The sequence below is a fragment of the Triturus cristatus genome, chromosome 3_2, assembly GCF_964204655.1.
Source record: "Triturus cristatus chromosome 3_2, aTriCri1.1, whole genome shotgun sequence".
Classification (NCBI taxonomy): Eukaryota; Metazoa; Chordata; class Amphibia; order Caudata; family Salamandridae; genus Triturus; species Triturus cristatus.
The window spans coordinates 575,421,350-575,443,004 of record NC_140584.1 but is presented as its reverse complement, the minus strand read 5'-3'; positions in this window follow the sequence as shown (position 1 = coordinate 575,443,004).

The following is a 21,655-nucleotide window of genomic DNA, read 5'->3' as shown; positions in this document are numbered from 1 at the left end:
TGGGGAGAACTAGTCTTGGTGAAGGCCCATCGCTCTCTGCAGTAGTGGATCAGCAAAAATCGATTGCACTGCAGGCCTTTCCTAGAAACCTTCAGCAACTCAGTATCATTATGGATACCTCCCTTGCCAACTGGTGGGTTCATCTAAATAAAAGGTCATATAGGCAGTGTGGGTTCCCCTTGTATCTGGGGCGGCACATCAACTACCTTGTGATTCTTGCTATACATCTTGCTCTCAAACCTTCCTTCCACTCATTCAGGGCAAAGTGTTCCTCCTCATAACCAACAACGTGACTTCAATCGATTTCCTCCAAAAACAGGGTGCCCATCAGATTCTCTGGCTGTCATTACTGCTAACAAGAGAACCAGGAACCTCAAAGACATTCTGGTACATACGAGACCTCCACCGCAAACACGAGAAGAACAGATCCCACGGCTATGGAACAACCCCCCAGTGATAGGTCACTACCTATGTGGCTCCTGCTCTGTCTGCAATCTGACAACAGTGACAAAAACCATTCAACTTCTCCCAAACTTAAAGTGGACAATTAGGTACCACACAAATTGCAATACAACACACGCAATCTATATGATCACTTGTCCATGCGCCCTACGTTATATAGGGATGACATGCTGGAAAGTGAAACAGAGGATATGCGAGCACAAGAGCAATGTCAAATGCAAAAGAAGCACAACAAAAATCAGCAACCATTACATAGAAGCAAAACATACCGTCGAGGATTTGAAATGGGTCATCCTGGAAACCCTAACAACAAAAAATCACAATGTAGAGAAAGTTCTTTTTGAAAAGGAACAAAGATGGGTCCACCGCCTTCGAACCAACATCCAAGGGATCAATGACAATATCCCGTGGCTCAGCATAGGCCACTAAATCGACATTTATATATTCTGGCCTCATAAGCAATAACCATGCCGTCTCCAAGCTCTCAAAAAAATCTCCACACATACAAGTGAGCCTAAACAACTAACCAACAACCTCTAAACATTGGAGCCAAAAAGAACAAGCTCAGAACCTGACCATAAACAATAAGAAATGCAATACATATCCTTTGAATCATCTTTAAATTATCTTCTGATGTTCAAATTCCCCATTTCTATATCTCAATAATAACTAAAATCACAATGAGAAACCCTCTTTTTTCTGATAAAAACTTTATTAAACATGAAAGGCATACCACACCGATATCTACACATAGTCTTTCTTCCAGCCCCATCACCCACTTCCTCTTTTTAATAGAACCTAACCCGGAAGTTTAACGTAACCGGGACCCCAGAGGAAGAGTCCGCACAAGACGTGCACAACCAGCGCAACAGGTAGAGAGAAGACGCAGTGAAAATACGAGGCTACAAAACCGTAATGTATCACTGACACGATTCTTAACTGCTATATGTATTGCTGTTACTTAGCAGGTAATGAACTCCCTGGCCGCCCGATGAAGCGTAGACAATAAGCTAAGAAGGTATGAAAATAGGAAAACACGTACGCACAACTACATGTGATGAAAGTCTCAGAATGCCTGTGTGCGATCTTTAATTGTTTTTCTTGAACAGCACTAAATAGGATACTGGTATCATTCAAAGACAGTTATACATGCATGTATGTAACATTGCAAGCAAGAAAAGGAAGACTCTCAAACTATAACGTTGCTTAGCAAAAAGCATCATGTATTAAATACGATTCATACAAAAAAAGGGGAGGGGGAAGGGGGGAAGGGTTGAGGAAATTTAACCAATCAATGGGAGAATGTTACAGTTGTATCAGCACTGCAAGCGAGATCAATTGGCATAAAACAACCCGAAATTGTACTTGGTTTTCGGAGGTGTACGTGACACAAAGAGACAGCGACGCAAGTGACAAAGTGAAGTCAGCAAGGGACGGCGCAAAGTGAAGTGAAAGTGAATATATACAAAGCAATCAGAGGTTCTGGTCTCAGTTTTAACAGTAGAAATAAGTATTTCTCATTATTCATTGAACCATAAGACAAGGTTGTGCCATCAATTAAGCTGACAAGTCGACGGCGTTTCGATCCACGTAATTTAGGATCATCATCAGGACCGGGTTAAGGAGTTCATGCGGTGCTGTACAAGGGGAGAAGAACAGGAGGGGTAAGGTACAGAGAGGGAAAGGCATACTAGATGGGAAAATAAGGAGTTAGTATGTCCGGGGAGGAAGTGAGGGGAAAAGGGGAAGCAGCTCATGGGCGAGTAATGAATAAAGTTAATTAAAAAAATTATCAACAATAAGTGTAGGGAGTAAATTGCTGGGACCTATTAAGGAAGAGGGGGAAGGAAGGAGTGAGGGGGCGTGAACTGGGGTAGTGTTTACCTGAAAGGGTATGGCCGGTATATTCGAGACCGTGAAAGCGTAATTGCAGGAACAAATCCGAAATGAGGGGTCAGGATCTAAAAAAAAATTAAGGAGTGATAAACGGCAATGTAAGTGATTGAGAAAGAGTAAGGAAAGGTATTGCGCGTATGTACCTTGATCAAGTCATAATCCAATCACGAGCGAAGCGCGGAACTTGGAAAGTCTAAACGTGGAAAAACAAGGAAGGGGTTAGGGAAGCCATCGTGAGCCGAGGTCGGGACAGAAGGGGGGGGGAGGACAGAGCTCATGCGGACATACCTAGTGAATAGAAATTAGGCAGGAGGAGTCTGAATCAGCCAGGGTCCGGGAACGTCAGTGAATAGAGCGGGGTTGAAACCAGGAAGTAAAGGGAAGGGGGAGGGGCTTGGAAATGACGTAAGAGGTGCGTGCGCATCCAGGGGAGAGATAGGAGACACCAAAAAGGGACAAGGAAAGGGAAGGCATGGGCAAGGAAGGTACGTGGGGAACGAGGAAGAACATTCATTACAGAACACTGAATTGCGGTCAATAAAGCAATGCTCGTAGTACCGGAATCAGAACTTCATAGGGAGCAATCAACATGGTACATAGCGGCCCTTAACCATGAGTCATATATACAAAAATGGAAGTAAAACTTGACAATGGGCCACAGTAGAAACATAAATATTGACACATGAAGTCACATCATTAAATTGCATTCCTAGAGGGTAACAAAAGGGTGCGCTATACTCGTATAAATTGTAAAGGGCACGATTGCCTGTAAACAAAATTATTTTATGGCAGGAGAGAAAGGGAGAGGAAAGGGAAAAGGGAGGGCATGGGTAGAAGGGGAGTGAAGCAATGGAAAGGGGAAAAGGGGACATTGCATGCAGAATAATTTAAATTACAGTCCACAGTAAATTGTTCGTAAACTTGGTAATTGGAAAATTAGTAATGAAACCAACATGGGTTATCATGGCTCAAGAAACTAAGCAATAACAAAAAATCTAGGGGTCACTGAGGACAGGTAAGGAGTTGGAACAAACAAATGATCACAAAAATACAAGGTAATTAGAACGCAATTAGAATACAATCCTAGACAATAACATATTCACGTAAGGGGAGGAAAAAGTGATTGCGGAAGGGGAAAAAACCTTATCAAAAGCCGGTGGTTAAGTCATCATGGATAAGTAAGATGGCAAGATGTCTGGAAGATGGTCAGAGCGGGGGTAATGGCTGGCAAGACAAATGCAGGTGGATTAGAGTAAGATGGTGCTATTCCATTCATCGATTGTATTTAATCCAGAGTAGACCGAGTTGCAGATGGTCATCCACTTGGATTCACTTTTTTTTTTGTTTTTTTTTTTGTCCTCATGTGCCGCTTTCCACCCATTCTATCTGTGTAACGCCCAAGGGTGTAAGTTATCTTATATTCAAGGAGGTCTGCTAAACAGAGAGCTGGAGAAGCGACGATACAAGATCCTCACTCCAGCTTCCTACCGCAAAATTCTCCAAAAGATAAAAAGCAACTTAATCATAGGACTGGAAGTCTCCACCAACACAATATTTCAATATTAAAAGCAAACTTCCCCCAACCCATCACCCATAATGATCAAAAAATAACAGCCAAAATCTATGTTTCTTTTTCAGGGGAACTACCAAGTCCAATTTACCAATGTCTCTCATAGCTCTAATCCACATGAGATCTGTGGGGGAGTCAGGAGAAACCCAAAGTTTACAGATTTCCCTTCGGGCCAACAGTATGGCATAAAACACCAATTTTGCTCTATCGTCCAAGCCCTTACCTTGTAGATCCAGTCTACCTGTGATAATGTTCTCAGGGCTTACCTCAATCTTTTGCTTGAGCATAACTGCCAAACATTTACTTACAGCGTCCCAAAAGATCTTGATCGCCGGGCATGTTACAAACATGTGAATGTCATCTTCATTTGGGCTATTACACTTATGGCATCTTACATTACCACCTTCTTTGAATTTTGCCAGCCGCTTTGGAGTCCAATATGCCCTGTGGAGAGTGAACAAGTGGTTTCTTCTTAAATTCGCAGGTTTAACCACTTTATATAATATCGACATAGTTACTTGCCATTGGTCTTCTGTCGCGATCTTCGGCAAGCTCTCTCCCCATAGTTCCTCCGGCAGAAGAAAAGGGCCATCTTCCAAGTCAATTATAGCCCAGTACCATGTCGCCACTTCTTTTTTAAAACAAGCTTCCAATGCCAATTTTGCCTCAAAGTCATTGTATCGACCTATAAGATGATTTTTCCCAGTGGCCCAACTTTGAATTTGAAAATATTTGAATTTAGAAAAGTTAGGACCCCAACTTGAGTCACATTCAAACCATGGCAGCAAACAACCGTCGACAAATAACTCCCCCCATTTCTGAGGGCCCTCTAATTTTAGAGTCGTTGCCAGGGCATCGTTAGTCCAACTTGGAGCTCCCGGAGTTTCCCAAATTGGTGCATTCACACTAAAATATGGAATTTTTGTTGCCCTTCTAACGCGATACCAGACCGTAGCAAGGTCTCTCAGGACTTTCAATCTTACTTTCTTGAAAAATTTTGGGTCTGCAAACTTATACATAAAACCCGATGGCTTGACTCCCTCAATTTTTAACAAAGTTAATAGTAGTTCCCCAGTCGCTGAATTTCCTGGCGTTCTCAAAAGCATTCTATAATTTTTGAGCAAAAAGGCCCAGGAGTATATTTGAAAGTCCGGAGCTGCCAATCCCCCCTTAACATGTTTCCTCCTTATCTTTTTCCACGATAGCCTAGACCCCCTAGAAGACCAAATAAATGATCCAATCTCACTTTGCAACTTCATTAATCCCTTTTTTTCGAACATCAAAGGAATGGAGTCGAATAAAAATGTTATCTTAGGAAGCACAATCATCTTAATCAGATTTACTCTCCCAAAAATAGTGAAAGGAAGATGTCTCCAACCCTTCATTAAACTCAAAATATCCTTCAGGTTTTTGGCCAGATTAGTTGTCGCAATTTGTGAGATATCCTGTGTAATCTGCACCCCCAGATATCTAATCTGTTTTTTCGGAGTTATAAGGTCTGTCTCAATGTTCCACGACATAATTTCCGTCTTGTCAGCATTCAAACGGTACCCCGAGACTAATCCGAACTGATTTGTGATTATTTCTAACTTAGGTAGAGTTTGATTTAGATCTGAAGTTAAAATAACAATATCATCAGCATAGAGTCCAATCTTCTTAACCCAACTTTGAAATCTAAAAGGGGGGATGTCCTCAGTCTCCCTAATTCTACATGCCAACGGTTCAATGTATAAATCAAACAAAAGTGGGGACAGAGGACACCCTTGCCTTGTCCCTCTCATTACCTTAATACTTTTAGTTAGAGCTCCGTTAACTAGTACCCTTGAAGTAGGGAATTGATAAAGGGACAGTAAGGAAGAACTAAACTTTTTCCCCAATTTAAGGTGCATGATTACCGCTTTAAGGAATAACCAATTCACGCGATCAAACGCCTTCGCGGCGTCCAAGGCGACAATCGCTAGAGGAAGTTTTCGGTCAATAGCGATATCAATGCTTGTTATGAGAGAGAAGGTTAGATCTTTAAGAAACCTTCCCTTAATGAACCCCTTTTGATCCTCGTGTACTATTCCTGGGATCACCTTCGCCAACCTATCTGCTAGAATCTTAGCATATAATGTATAGTCCGAATTCAATAGTGAAATTGGTCTGTATGAATCCAAATACCTTGGTGACTTCTCAGGTTTAGGAATTACAATAATGTTGGCCTGGTTCCAGGAGGCTGGGATCTCTACATTACCCAAAAGGACCTCATTGAATACCTTTAATAATAACTGTATCAAACTACCAGACAGCATCTTATACACCTCAACCGGGAGGACATCTGGGCCTGGTGCTTTGCCCTTCTTAGCTGATCTAATAACCAAATCTAATTCCCCTTGTGTAATCTCTTGATCTAACATATTTTGTAGATCATCAGTCACAGGTCGTAGACAAATTAACCATTCATCTATCTTCTTCCTATCTGGAACCATATCCTCCCTGTAGACCTCTGCATAATACTTGAAGAAGGCATCCACTATGTCCTTAGTTTCAGTAACCATAACACCTGATGTCTCCAATTTCACTTCCTTAATTATATTCCTTGTCCTATCTGTCCTGGCTTTCCAGGCAAGTAGTTTACCTGACCCCTCCCCATACTGAAAATTAGCTAATCTAGAAGCAAGCCATTTCTCTTTTACCCGATTGTTAACAACTAGAGTTAATTTTTCTTTCAAATCCAACAGTTTCTGAATATTCTCCTCTTGTTGTGAACTATCCCTATAATTATTAATTATATCTGCCTCTTCTTGCCTGATTTCCTGTTCTAAACTTTCAACCTCAAAAAAGTATTTCCTTCTTTTGCTGGCGCCAATAGCACCTAATCTCCCTCGCAGAAAAGCCTTAGTTGTTTCCCAGACAATGTCTAGTCTAGCTGTACCTAAATTTTGCTCGATAAAGATTTCAAGTTCGTGTTGAAGAGACTGCATTGCCTCCTCATCATATAAAACTGTGCGGTCCAACCTCCATACTGACTCTGATTCACTAACTCCAGTAGCAAGCTCTAAAATAACCGCCGAATGATCGGAAAGGTGTATCCCAACATGCATACTTTCTTTTACTTTACCCTGTAATCTCGCATCAATTAGAAAATAATCAATTCTCGACCTATGGCGATATTTTTTATTTAAGAAAGTAAATCCCAACTTCTGACCTGCCCTAAGTCGCCAAATATCACACAAACCAAATTGTTCCATCAAACCTTTTAAATTGGAGGCCATTTTGCTATTTACATGCGCTCTGCTGCTCGCCGAGCGATCTAATCTGGGGTTTAATACCGTATTAAAGTCTCCGGCAAAAACTATATAACCCGTAAGAGACAGCATCTCCTTAGCTAACTCTTCTAATGGAGTCACATCATCTTGATTTGGGCCGTAATACCCAATTACATTATATAATAGACCGGCAATCTTAATATTCACTATCAACCACCTACCCTTAGTGTCTGCTTTTTTCCCTTCAATCTGACACACTAATCCCTTCCTAACCAACACTAGAATGCCCCTTGTTACAAAAGTCTGTGGTGTGTAAAATATACAATCTAACCATCGAAGTGCACCAATAAATTTTATACTTTCTGCCTCTGTTAAATGAGATTCTTGAAGGATAATAATATTTGCCGAAGAGTCTTGTAGATATCTCAAAATCCTATCTCTCCTAGGTTTAACCCTTAAGCCATTTACATTCCATGACATCAAAATAATTTGGTCTCTACCCATAATTAACCTCACCTCTGTTTGCTACCACCAACACCCAGATGCTAAAACTAAAGCAACTCATGAGAACTGTTTGGATATTTAATGCCCTCCCCCACCCTACCCCCACCCCCAACTCTCCCATCCCCGTACCCCCCAAACCCTGAACCCTCACCCGGGAAAACCCACCCTCTAACATTAGGCCCAACCTAGGCCTGACGAGTGCCAAGACGGTAAGCGTGCTGGATTGTTATCTAATTAATCACATCACATCAAAAAAATCTGTATCTGTATTCTTTTATAAACCTCCTGAATGGTCGCTGGCTTGACACACTTCCAAAAAGTTATCAGCATCTTCCACTTCTCTAAATATATGCATCTTATTATTCCACCTAACTCTCAGAAACGCCGGAAATTTTAACTGAACTGTAGCTCCCAATTTCCTAACAGATTCAATCCTCTTCCCCAGCTCCCATTGTCTGTTTGCTGTTGCTGCTGAAAGATCTGATCTTATCTCAATTCTTGCCCCATCAATATTCAAATGACCCTTCTTCAAAGCAATCGCTAAGATTTTTTCTTTTAACCCATAGGTCAGGAAATTAATCAATATTTTCCTAGGTTTCGAACGATTGGGATTTAATCTAAAAGGATCACGATGCACCCTCTGTATATCCTGCAATAACTCTTCTTCAGTCTCGCTCAACTGTAACTCCGTTTTTAATAGATGCACAATAAACCCCTTTAGATCAGCCTCTTCCTTCCCCTCAGGAAGCCTCAACATTTTTAGATTATTTCTTCGCTGCATATTTTCCAATCTTTCCAGCCGCTCCTCATAGACTTTTTCTCTGACTTTAACCTGCGTGAGCTCCTTACTATTCTCCTCCAATTTATCATGCATAACCTTAACCTCAGTCTCAAGAGTGGCTGTACGAAGATTCAGTTCATCAAACTTAGCTTCCAATAGACCGACCGCCTCCCTGATCCCATCTTGCTTAGCCTTAGACTCCTCAAAGCCCTTGTGCATATCTAAATCAAGCTTTTTTAATAGGGCTATAACAACTGTATCTGTACGGGCCTCCTCTGACATAATAATACTCAAAGAATTATCCTGTAGATCGGGGAGGACAACCGTGGCATCTGAACCCCTCAAACTAAGAGTATCTATTGGCTCGCGGGGCTCCTCATCTGTTCCCAAATCTAAGTTACCTGCCTCCATCTCCAAAGGATTATATCTATTAGGAGAGAGGAAGTCAGACCAATCGTCTAAACTACCCTTAGACCCCGCTGAGTTTGAATTAGCTTTTATTTTTTCTAAACCTGCCAAATCTACTAAACTCTGACCTCTCGTAAGTATAAGAGTCCGGGGGACTGGTTTGAAATATGCGTTCAAAGAAGGGTTAAAAGTTGTCTTCTTAGCTAGTGCCACCGATTTATGAGTTTGCCGGGTGTGCTTTTTTATATTGCTAGAAACTTTGCTAATTGACTGTGATTGTAAATCACCACCATCCCCTCCCTTTGACTGAATTATGCTTCTAAGCGCATAACGCTTACTGGTTTTTTGTACTGACTTTAATTTTGATTTGCAAACAGTGACGTCTTCCCCACCTTTTTGCTCGTTGTTACCTGGTAGGGCGTCAGCTAGAAACTTAGTGGGGGAGGGGGGGGGGTTTGCTGCTTGTTCGCTAGCTGCTCCCCTACCTAGCGCTCCACCCGCGCTAAACTGAAGTCTGGAAACTGCCCGTCTCCCCCTGCCTCGCTCAAAAACCGCTCGGTTCCAGCGTCCGGACCCTGCTGCTTGTCTCACTCCGCTTACCGCTGTGGAGCAGTCCTGCAACGCTACCTCCGGGAACCCCGCCTCCGTGGCAGCCGGGAACTCAGGTGCGTGTTGTTCGTCCGCGGCGTCCGCGGCGTCCGTGGTGTCCGTAACGTTCGCGCTCGCCATGCACTGCGGGTCAGTTCCCCCTATGTCTCCAAAATTTGCTACAATAGTGTACCGATATTTTACGGACACTAGTTAAGATACTTGAGGCATTCAAAATATTTCCGTTAGCGCCGCCAGACCGCTTGATTCACTTTCGCCCAGCACGCCACCTACAGCACTCCCGACCAGTCTCCTAGCTGGCCGCCATGTTTTCCCTCCTCTTCCCCACGCTGTTGTACAACATGGCTCCACTTGGATTCACTTTTGTTCAGTAGTGCTTTTATATTGCCACCTCGGTGGGGTAGTGTAGGCTGGTCTATCACTTGCCAGGAAATGTCAGTCGCACTATGGCCTTTCTCTAGAAAATGAGGCACAAGGGGAGCAGTCAGTGTTTTGCAGTGTATGCGACTCTTATGTTGAATGATCCTCTGCTTGATCTGGGTCGTTTGACCAATGTATGTGAGGTTGCATGGGCATATGATTGCATAGATCACATTCTGGGACCTACAGTTAGTAAAAGTTTTGAGCGTATAGGTTTTGTTCCCGCCTTTAAACTCCTTTGTATTTTGTGTAAGATCACAAACTGAACAATGCTCCCGCCTTTAAACTCCTTTGTATTTTGTGTAAGATCACAAACTGAACAATTTTGACATTTGTAGTGTCCTTACATACTTACCCTAATCTCAACAAGGTTTAAGGGTTTTCGCTCCTGTTGTTCTTTACTAAATAGGATACAGCGCCTTTCTAAACAAAACTTTTTCCGTTAAATTGGTCGCAAAAGTATCAATAATATCCCTTAAGCATAATACTGGAATTTTTAGCAGGAGCGCCATAGATAAAAGTGCCACACAAACTTGACCTACGTTAAATCACTCTCCCTAACATTTATCATGGCCGCATAGAACCTAACTAACAGGCACACGGAAGTATCACGGGGCAACGCATAGTAGATGCATCTCAGAATAACTATTGTTACTAAGTAGCGCCACCCAACTCAACCGGCGCATAGAAATATCATGGTGCCTCCAATACCACGTGTACCCTCGCATTACGGAATCTATGACGTTCACCAAAGAAGTCCCTACCTCACACCATTAAGAAATCGTATATAGGGGAGGAGCCAAGATGGCGACCGGAGCAGACGCTTGAGCGCCCGGCTCCGTCGGCCCTTGGCCCCGGACTATTATCCTGATTCCTATCCTTACCGATTCTCGAGGTGAAACGTGTGCGACGACGCGCTGTCCACGCCGCCGCTTCCCCGAAGTCTCAGCCCGCCCGGATGCCGGAGTTCTTGGTGCTTTTGTTCTCCGCCCTGGACCCCTGCTCCATTGTGGCCTTTGCCGGCCCCCTGGAAGCTCCGCAGTCCCCGGACTCGCTAGCGCAAACCCGAGCCCCGCGGTCCCGACCTCACCTAACACCACGGACTGTCGCCAGATGAGCCTGGGGAGGGACGGCCAGACACCTCCTGCACCCTGCGCCTGAAGGGCTGGGGCTGTAAGGTAAGCCCTGGTGAGGCGGGTCTCCTGCCCCGATCTGTGGACCGCGCTGTGGGAGGCTGCCGACCCCCTTCTTCTATTGCCTAATCGGCTGCAAAGAGAACCCGAGGGAAGGGAGGCGACTGTTGGCTTTCCCAGTTGCGGCGCAGACCTGAGGGGAACTGACTCCTTGCTACGACCCCCCCCCCCTGGCCATTGTACCGTCCGGCGGTAAAACATGGCGTTGTTTGCCTGCTCGCGGCTGGGGGGTGATACTCCGGTCTTGCCCGCTGCCCGCTTCGCCCTCCCTCCACCAGACACCAGCTCCACAGTGCCGTCCTGGATTGCTGCCGATGTGGGGGTGCAGCCTCCGCTGACATGCGGCTCCGTACTGGCCGTCCTGCGGGACTTTCGTCTACAAATGTGTGCTCGCTTTCAGGCGCTGAGTGAGCAGTTTGACTCCATGCTGTCGGCTACGGGCCGTGAGCGCTCCGTTTGTCATCAACACGGCGTGGGTCTGCCAGTGCTTTTGTCCTCTTGCGGGGACGCAACGGCTGTGTGTGATCGTGCTACACTGGTGCCTGCTTCTGGCTTTCCCGGCACCCAGGATCAATTGCTCTCCAGCTTAACAGCGGATACTTTGTTTCCCCGTTCATTGCTGCCTGCTTCATTGTTGCCTGCCTCACCGCGTCTGCAAGAGTATCCAGCTGAGCAACACCTAACATCCTCGAGGAATCGTTCACGGTGGCCTACTGCTTCTTTTCTGTGGAACTCCTGTACTCTACATGCCATGTCTGGACTTTATGTGGTGCACAAAGGGACCTCTACAGTTGGTCGGCGGCCATTTTGGGATTCTACTTCACCATCTTCTCCCAAGCGGCCATATTGTCTTTGTCTGCACGGGATGCGGGGCCTTCATGTAGGGGCTGGCTTAATCTCAAGCCCGCGATCGGGCCAGGGCTAGACTGATTAATATCGCCATGGTTTCACGGAGGGGCTGGACTGGGACTGGAACTGTATGTATACTTTGTGCGCATTCGTCGCGATTTGTCTTCCTTCATTTAAATTGTTGTGACATTCATTTTCACACGACCGCTTTTGGGGTAGTGGGTTCTCAGTGTGTGGAAGCCAAAGATGGCCGATGGTTTAGGGCGCTCTGATGATACGTAGGCTCCTCCCCACTTTCTTCTTTTTGGGAGTTTAGATTAGAATAGTTCTATTCTTTTCTCACCCCCTTTATCATAGGTGTACTGTTTTCTTATCTTTCTTTACTTTATTCTTACTCTTTTTCTTGTCTATATTTCGGGTTTATTGGGCGACAGGCACTATGCTGGGGGGGGGGAAGGCCGTAGCCTCCGCATTGGTGTAGGGTGGGGGGGTAATTTACTGTTTCTAATTAGTTCTATGGGCCTTTTTTTCTCTTTATGTTTCTGCGCTATACTTGTTTCGATTCTGGGTCCGGGTGTGGGGTTGACTGAGTGGGGGCGGCACTGGAGGGGTGCGTAATTGCTCATGTGACTATCCTGTTATATAACTGCATTGCCTCACTGCCTGAGATTTTACTTCCATTGCTGTTTTAATGATGCTGCTGCTCTCCCGTGTGGTGAAGATATCGTGCGGACTCGAATCTCCTTGGTTCTTATTCTTCACTGACTATTTCCCTGATAAAATTATTTTGAAAACTTTAAAATTAACCTTCACTTCTCCTTTCCCTGGGGTCAAGGATCTCTCCAGTGTATGATTCATAAATCGTTGCTAACCTTGACCGTTGAAGCACAGGGGCCGTAATGTTTGTATCAGTGCTTAACCGTATCGTGGCCGGCCTGAAGGTTGTAGGCCCGTATTTGTTCTTTTAATATGCACGAATAAAGGTTTTAAAAAAAAAAAAAAAAAGAAATCGTATATAGACACCTGCACACCCTACGAGCCTCCCTCATTGGACAGGTATATGCGCGTTCGCATTACCAACTACCACCGCAACAGGAGCGATAGAAGTGCCCCCTCACCAACCAGCACACTGAAGTATCACGGGGCCACGGACAACAGACGCTTCTCGTAATAACTATGGCCAGACAGTAGCGCCACTAAATCAACAGGTACACTGAAGTGTCATGGGGCTACCGATACTACACGCATGTCCACATAGCGAAATCCTTGACATTCACCAAGGAAACCCTTGCTCCACACCATGAAGCAATCAGAATACCCGTCTAACATACCTTGCACATTGCACAAAAACCTGGGCATTACTAACCTACACCCTAGTGTGAGAAAGTGGCTCTGTATATACTGTTCCTTAATAGGTACAGGGTGTACAGAGTCCACAGTCCCCCAGGGTTTGACAGAGGTCAAAGTTAGATATAACCTTACTCTCTAAAGTGGTAGCTTGGTCGAGCAGTAAGGCAGTATCAGAGGACAGTGTAAAGCATTTGTTGTAAACACTCAATCAGCAAATGGTCTCACACACTCAATAACTGAACTCTAGGCCAATGGTTTATATATAAAAAATATATGCTTGTTTTATTTTAGAACCAACACTTGGATTTAAAATATACGTTCTCAGGATGAGATGTTTCATATAAATACTTTTGCAATATGCAATTGGTTTTTGTAAACAGTTACAAGTGGTTGCAATAGGCAACTCTATTTTAAACACAACAATGCATTAAGCTCAATGATAAATTCAAGTTATTTGTAACAGATTACTTTTTAGATTACTTTTGGAATTCCAGGACTGGATCCTAGATTCAGTCCTGGGTCAGTACTCAGAATCAAGTAATGAAAGTCGACTTAGGTAATGAATTTTGAACAATATTTAGCTATTTTTAAAGTTGACACTTAAAAAATATTTCATGGAAAACAGTCAATGATTCCCTATGGAAGAAAATTCAAGTTGCAGGTACAGTATGTTCTAGTTACTTTTGTAATCCAGTACTGGGTGCCTAGACTCAGTACTGGGACCTTTATCCAAAACAGGTAAGTAATTACGTTTTCAGATATTATACGATATTTGAAGAATATTTAAAGATTGCAGAAATTGACACAAAGGAAATTTCACAGAAAAACAGTCAATGGTTTCCTATGGAAGAAAATTGGGTTACGGGTAAGTACAGTTGTAAGTATTTTTCAGAGTCAGTGCTGGGCACCAAGATCCAGCACTGGGAGCTCACCTAAGAGCAGGTGAGTAATTTCGTTTTCGTTACTCGGCTGATTTTTGGTGAATATTTTAGGATTTGAAAAGTCCACACTTCGAAGACATTTCAGGAAAAAGCCAGTCAATGTTACCCTATGAGGAAAATAGAGTTATCGGTTTCAGGATAAGTACTCGACTGGCAGAGTTGAGGTTCTGGGCATAGACTCAGGGGTCCCCCAGGGTCAGGTAGGTACAGTTGGTTCACCCTCAGCGACTCTAGGGCGGCCGGGTGCAGAGAGAGTTAGGCCCAATGTTATCCTATGAGGGATAGGGGGGCCTTGGTTGGTGGCTGCTGACTGGCAAGCCACGCGGCTGTGGGAGCTGGGCTCCTGGTCACTTACTCAGGGCAAGTGGGGAAGTAGGTAGGTGTAGAGTTTTCACTGCCAGGGCCACTCGGGCGGCTGGGTGCAGGGTGCTTTTGAGCCTTCGGGCACTCAATTGATTTGAATGGGAAATCTCCGGTTTAGAAAAAGACTGCAAGCTCGGGGACGAGGACTCTTCAGGTGCCACCACCACTTCGAGAGGTAAGTTGGGTAGTTGGAGGATAGGTAGGTACCCCGGGATTGGGCACAGGGGGCCGCAGGGCGCCGCGTGCTGGAGTGCCTTTTGGTGTCGGGAAATCTTACCCTCTGTTGATTGCGGTAGGGGGGGCACCTTGTTCTGAGGCTGCAGGCTTCTTCAGGAATGTCGAGGGAGGTCCTTGGGTGCCGGACTCGGGGTCACAGTCGCCGTGGGGTCGTCCTCGGGGTCTTTGTTCACTCCGGCACTGGCCAGGCTTGGCTGGTGCAGAATGTGTTGGGTTCGCGGTTCCGGGCTGCTGCCAGGGATTAGAGGTAGGTTTTGAGTAGAGCCTCTACTCATGGGAGTCCCAGGGGCTTAGAGCCAAAAGGTAGCCAGGTCCTCCGGGGTTGGTGAGGTTGCTGGCCACAAGAGATGCCGGGTTGGAGCAGGAGCAGGTTCGAGGGTCGACAGGCCGGTAGGGCTGGGGCCAAAGCAGTTGATGTCTTCCTCTTTTTAGCAGCTGCAGGCCAGGTCTTCTTTCTTCTTGCTCTTCTTTGTAGTTTTGAATCTGGAATCTGGGGAAGGAAGGTTCAGGGTGCCCCTAAATACTAGATTTAGGGGCGTTACAGGTAGATGAAGGGCAGGGGCCAATGGGTCCCTGTCCTGGGGTGGGTACACCCCCTATCCTGCCTCTCTCCTGTAGGAGGGGGGCAGGAGCCTAGTCCTGATTGGGCAGGGCTTCCCATCTTCAAGATGGCGAGAGCCCGGAGATGTGCTTCACCTCGCCTCCCCCACCTGAGGGGTGGGGTTGGCAGGCTGGCACATCCCCTGTCGTTATTTGGGGTTTCCGGCCAAGCTTCCCGCCAGAGTGGGGGGTTGCAGTGGCCTGGGGAAGCTCACAGAGGCGGAATGCCTTTGAAGCTTCCCCCTGCCCATCCTGGGGGAGGAGATTTAGCACATCGCCCAGGATGTGCATTGTTGCAGACCCAGGAGAGCAGGGGCTCTCCTACCCAGGGGTCCTGCAACATGTCTGCTGTGTGGCAGCCTAGGCAGCCTCAGAACAGACATGGATTGTAGGTTTAGGTTTCAGGTGGCCTCTCTAAGATGCCCTCTGTGGTGCTTTGTACATTAAATCACACACTGGCATCAGTGTGGATTTAATGTGCTGAGCAGTTTGATACCAAACTTCTCAGTCTTCAGTGCTGCCATTATGGTGCTGTGAAGTTCGTGTTTGACAAGCTCCCAGCACCATATACTCTTAGCTGGCAGCACTGCACTTACAGGACCCAGGAATGGACCTGGGTACTGTAGGGGCACAGGGCTCCTGAGTCTGTGTTACAGAGAGAGGGTACGTAGTTCCTTATTGTGGGTCTAAAAAAGAGGTGAGAGAGCTTAGTGAAACATCCACTGAGTTGAATGGTCGTCCTATGAAAAAGGGAGGAAAAATCCTTCCTTTGGAACTAGGGCCCTCACACACCCAGCCTGCTAGGTGTCATGCTTCATCATTGGGCCTGCTCCTCGTCGGGTCGGTGCTGCAATACCCGACGGGCACCCAATGAGGGGCTCTTTACCGGAGATCTTTTGTTCCTCGCCGTATGGTGCCGTGGGGGTGAGGGGCCTAATAGGTGTGGATGTGATGTGCTGGTGAGTGCTAAAACTAAAACAGGTGCGGAAGTCCAATAAGAAACCTTTATTCTGGTAGGCTCCCTACCTGATTAAAAATAGAAAAGAAGTGGCGGCTATCTGACTATAATGAATCAAGACATCCCGCTCTACTTTTACTTTTCTGGTCAACATGTTTCTTGCCTGGTAGTCAGGGGGATCAATGGCAATTCTTCAGGACCAAATTAAAACTATCCACACACTATGGTAGGGTGAGTCTACTACCTACCATATAATTAAACTGCGGGGAAAAGTACCCACAGATATGGAGGACGACCTGAAAAGATGGAAAAACAATTCATCAATAACTGTACAGGTGAAGTAACAGTAAAGGCTCTCTCAACATCTTTAAAAATTATAACATTGATAATAGTGACCCATTAAAAAAGCAAAGTTTGCCTTATATCATCACACACCTGTAGTGCTAGCATGCGGTGAAACAACTAGCAGCAAGCTCAAGGTGAAGTAGCTTAAAAAAAGGGGGGGGTGGAGAAACTCCCAATGATCACAGGACAGGTGAAGAACAGGAAATAGGACTCACCTAAAATATGTAAAAGGTATGCCTCAACAGTTTCCGGCGGCTTGAGGACACACATAGTGTAGTGTCCTAACGGGACAAAGTAATAAAGAAATATTAAGTAAACGGGTTCCCAAATAGAGTCATCAAAACCCCTGCTACAAATGACATAATATATGCAGCTAGTGAGTGGAGGCGGTATATCAGATGCATAACACGTCTTTCCATAATGAATTGATCAACATACGTAGCCCACCGTAAGCCGAAAAGTCAGCAAGCCACAGACACCTCTATGTGCCCATTCAAAAAGACACCAGAAGCATAAGGTGTAGACCTGCAGAATAACGGAGGATTGATTCCCCGTATTCACAATCAGCTTAATGAGTGGCTCTATGGAATAGGCGTCAACATGCTAGGGACGCGATGTAGTAATCAATCGCCTAGCTCACCTCCAAATCGGGCAATGACCGCTCGTAATTTCCTTCATACCTGATATCCACAGAATTCTAGATGTGGACCTATCCCTACGTCGCCGGAACCGGGTGGTGGCAGACGCTGCGTGAAGGTGCTGATAAACCCACCGGTTCCTGTTAGAGGGCGGGGCCAACATCCACATGATAAAGTGTGACGTATTACTGCCAATGACGTGTATCTAGGAGACAACAGTAGAGGTGTTGTGTCGGCCATCTTAGAAGGTGCAACGGGGCCTGTAAACACTATGTGAGAGGGTAGTAATACAGGCGCCTGTGCTTGGCACTGTATAATATGCATACAATATATTAAAAATGTATAATTTTCACGAGTAAACCAAGATGTGGGATGGCAGTGACATACTTAGTCCACGGGATGGGGCAAGCTAATTAGAAGTATCATCCACAGTGGACTAGCCACATCGACCATATCGTCAGGAAAGAAAGGTCATTGGTGCAGTTTATTTGCAGATGTCACACCGGTGTCCCAATGGTCCATAGTAATTCACCATAGTGACCTGGAGTCCCAGATTAGTGCTATATGAGTATTAGCAAACAATAGCAAAATATTCAAATTAAAAGTATATATATTTATATATACGAAGTAAAAACGAGTGGGCCAGGAAAAGCAATTTGCGTTTCTGGTAACCTGAGGATAAAGTCCCGCGGGCGTTACCCGTGCATTCAATATATCAAGAGGGAGGGACAAAAGGGCTTTGAAAGGTCCAACGTACATGCCCAACAGTTATACAGAGAGAGGGTACGTAGTTCCTTATTGTGGGTCTAAAAAAGAGGTGAGAGAGCTTAGTGAAACATCCACTGAGTTGAATGGTCGTCCTATGAAAAAGGGAGGAAAAATCCTTCCTTTGGAACTAGGGCCCTCACACACCCAGCCTGCTAGGTGTCATGCTTCATCATTGGGCCTGCTCCTCGTCGGGTCGGTGCTGCAATACCCGACGGGCACCCAATGAGGGGCTCTTTACCGGAGATCTTTTGTTCCTCGCCGTATGGTGCCGTGGGGGTGAGGGGCCTAATAGGTGTGGATGTGATGTGCTGGTGAGTGCTAAAACTAAAACAGGTGCGGAAGTCCAATAAGAAACCTTTATTCTGGTAGGCTCCCTACCTGATTAAAAATAGAAAAGAAGTGGCGGCTATCTGACTATAATGAATCAAGACATCCCGCTCTACTTTTACTTTTCTGGTCAACATGTTTCTTGCCTGGTAGTCAGGGGGATCAATGGCAATTCTTCAGGACCAAATTAAAACTATCCACACACTATGGTAGGGTGAGTCTACTACCTACCATATAATTAAACTGCGGGGAAAAGTACCCACAGATATGGAGGACGACCTGAAAAGATGGAAAAACAATTCATCAATAACTGTACAGGTGAAGTAACAGTAAAGGCTCTCTCAACATCTTTAAAAATTATAACATTGATAATAGTGACCCATTAAAAAAGCAAAGTTTGCCTTATATCATCACACACCTGTAGTGCTAGCATGCGGTGAAACAACTAGCAGCAAGCTCAAGGTGAAGTAGCTTAAAAAAAGGGGGGGGTGGAGAAACTCCCAATGATCACAGGACAGGTGAAGAACAGGAAATAGGACTCACCTAAAATATGTAAAAGGTATGCCTCAACAGTTTCCGGCGGCTTGAGGACACACATAGTGTAGTGTCCTAACGGGACAAAGTAATAAAGAAATATTAAGTAAACGGGTTCCCAAATAGAGTCATCAAAACCCCTGCTACAAATGACATAATATATGCAGCTAGTGAGTGGAGGCGGTATATCAGATGCATAACACGTCTTTCCATAATGAATTGATCAACATACGTAGCCCACCGTAAGCCGAAAAGTCAGCAAGCCACAGACACCTCTATGTGCCCATTCAAAAAGACACCAGAAGCATAAGGTGTAGACCTGCAGAATAACGGAGGATTGATTCCCCGTATTCACAATCAGCTTAATGAGTGGCTCTATGGAATAGGCGTCAACATGCTAGGGACGCGATGTAGTAATCAATCGCCTAGCTCACCTCCAAATCGGGCAATGACCGCTCGTAATTTCCTTCATACCTGATATCCACAGAATTCTAGATGTGGACCTATCCCTACGTCGCCGGAACCGGGTGGTGGCAGACGCTGCGTGAAGGTGCTGATAAACCCACCGGTTCCTGTTAGAGGGCGGGGCCAACATCCACATGATAAAGTGTGACGTATTACTGCCAATGACGTGTATCTAGGAGACAACAGTAGAGGTGTTGTGTCGGCCATCTTAGAAGGTGCAACGGGGCCTGTAAACACTATGTGAGAGGGTAGTAATACAGGCGCCTGTGCTTGGCACTGTATAATATGCATACAATATATTAAAAATGTATAATTTTCACGAGTAAACCAAGATGTGGGATGGCAGTGACATACTTAGTCCACGGGATGGGGCAAGCTAATTAGAAGTATCATCCACAGTACACTAGCCACATCGACCATATCGTCAGGAAAGAAAGGTCATTGGTGCAGTTTATTTGCAGATGTCACACCGGTGTCCCAATGGTCCATAGTAATTCACCATAGTGACCTGGAGTCCCAGATTAGTGCTATATGAGTATTAGCAAACAATAGCAAAATATTCAAATTAAAAGTATATATATTTATATATACGAAGTAAAAACGAGTGGGCCAGGAAAAGCAATTTGCGTTTCTGGTAACCTGAGGATAAAGTCCCGCGGGCGTTACCCGTGCATTCAATATATCAAGAGGGAGGGACAAAAGGGCTTTGAAAGGTCCAACGTACATGCCCAACAGTTATACAGAGAGAGGGTACGTAGTTCCTTATTGTGGGTCTAAAAAAGAGGTGAGAGAGCTTAGTGAAACATCCACTGAGTTGAATGGTCGTCCTATGAAAAAGGGAGGAAAAATCCTTCCTTTGGAACTAGGGCCCTCACACACCCAGCCCGCTAGGTGTCATGCTTCATCATTGGGCCTGCTCCTCGTCGGGTCGGCGCTGCAATACCCGACGGGCACCCAATGAGGGGCTCTTTAGCGGAGATCTTTTGTTCCTCGCCGTATGGTGCCGTGGGGGTGAGGGGCCTAATAGGTGTGGATGTGATGTGCTGGTGAGTGCTAAAACTAAAACAGTTACGGAAGTCCAATAAGAAACCTTTATTCTGGTAGGCTCCCTACCTGATTAAAAATAGAAAAGAAGTGGCGGCTATCTGACTATAATGAATCAAGACATCCCGCTCTACTTTTACTTTTCTGGTCAACATGTTTCTTGCCTGGTAGTCAGGGGGATCAATGGCAATTCTTCAGGACCAAATTAAAACTATCCACACACTATGGTAGGGTGAGTCTACTACCTACCATATAATTAAACTGCGGGGAAAAGTACCCACAGATATGGAGGACGACCTGAAAAGATGGAAAAACAATTCATCAATAACTGTACAGGTGAAGTAACAGTAAAGGCTCTCTCAACATCTTTAAAAATTATAACATTGATAATAGTGACCCATTAAAAAAGCAAAGTTTGCCTTATATCATCACACACCTGTAGTGCTAGCATGCGGTGAAACAACTAGCAGCAAACTCAAGGTGAAGTAGCTTAAAAAAAGGGGGGGTGGAGAAACTCCCAATGATCACAGGACAGGTGAAGAACAGGAAATAGGACTCACCTAAAATATGTAAAAGGTATGCCTCAACAGTTTCCGGCGGCTTGAGGACACACATAGTGTAGTGTCCTAACGGGACAAAGTAATAAAGAAATATTAAGTAAACGGGTTCCCAAATAGAGTCATCAAAACCCCTGCTACAAATGACATAATATATGCAGCTAGTGAGTGGAGGCGGTATATCAGATGCATAACACGTCTTTCCATAATGAATTGATCAACATACGTAGCCCACCGTAAGCCGAAAAGTCAGCAAGCCACAGACACCTCTATGTGCCCATTCAAAAAGACACCAGAAGCATAAGGTGTAGACCTGCAGAATAACGGAGGATTGATTCCCCGTATTCACAATCAGCTTAATGAGTGGCTCTATGGAATAGGCGTCAACATGCTAGGGACGCGATGTAGTAATCAATCGCCTAGCTCACCTCCAAATCGGGCAATGACCGCTCGTAATTTCCTTCATACCTGATATCCACAGAATTCTAGATGTGGACCTATCCCTACGTCGCCGGAACCGGGTGGTGGCAGACGCTGCGTGAAGGTGCTGATAAACCCACCGGTTCCTGTTAGAGGGCGGGGCCA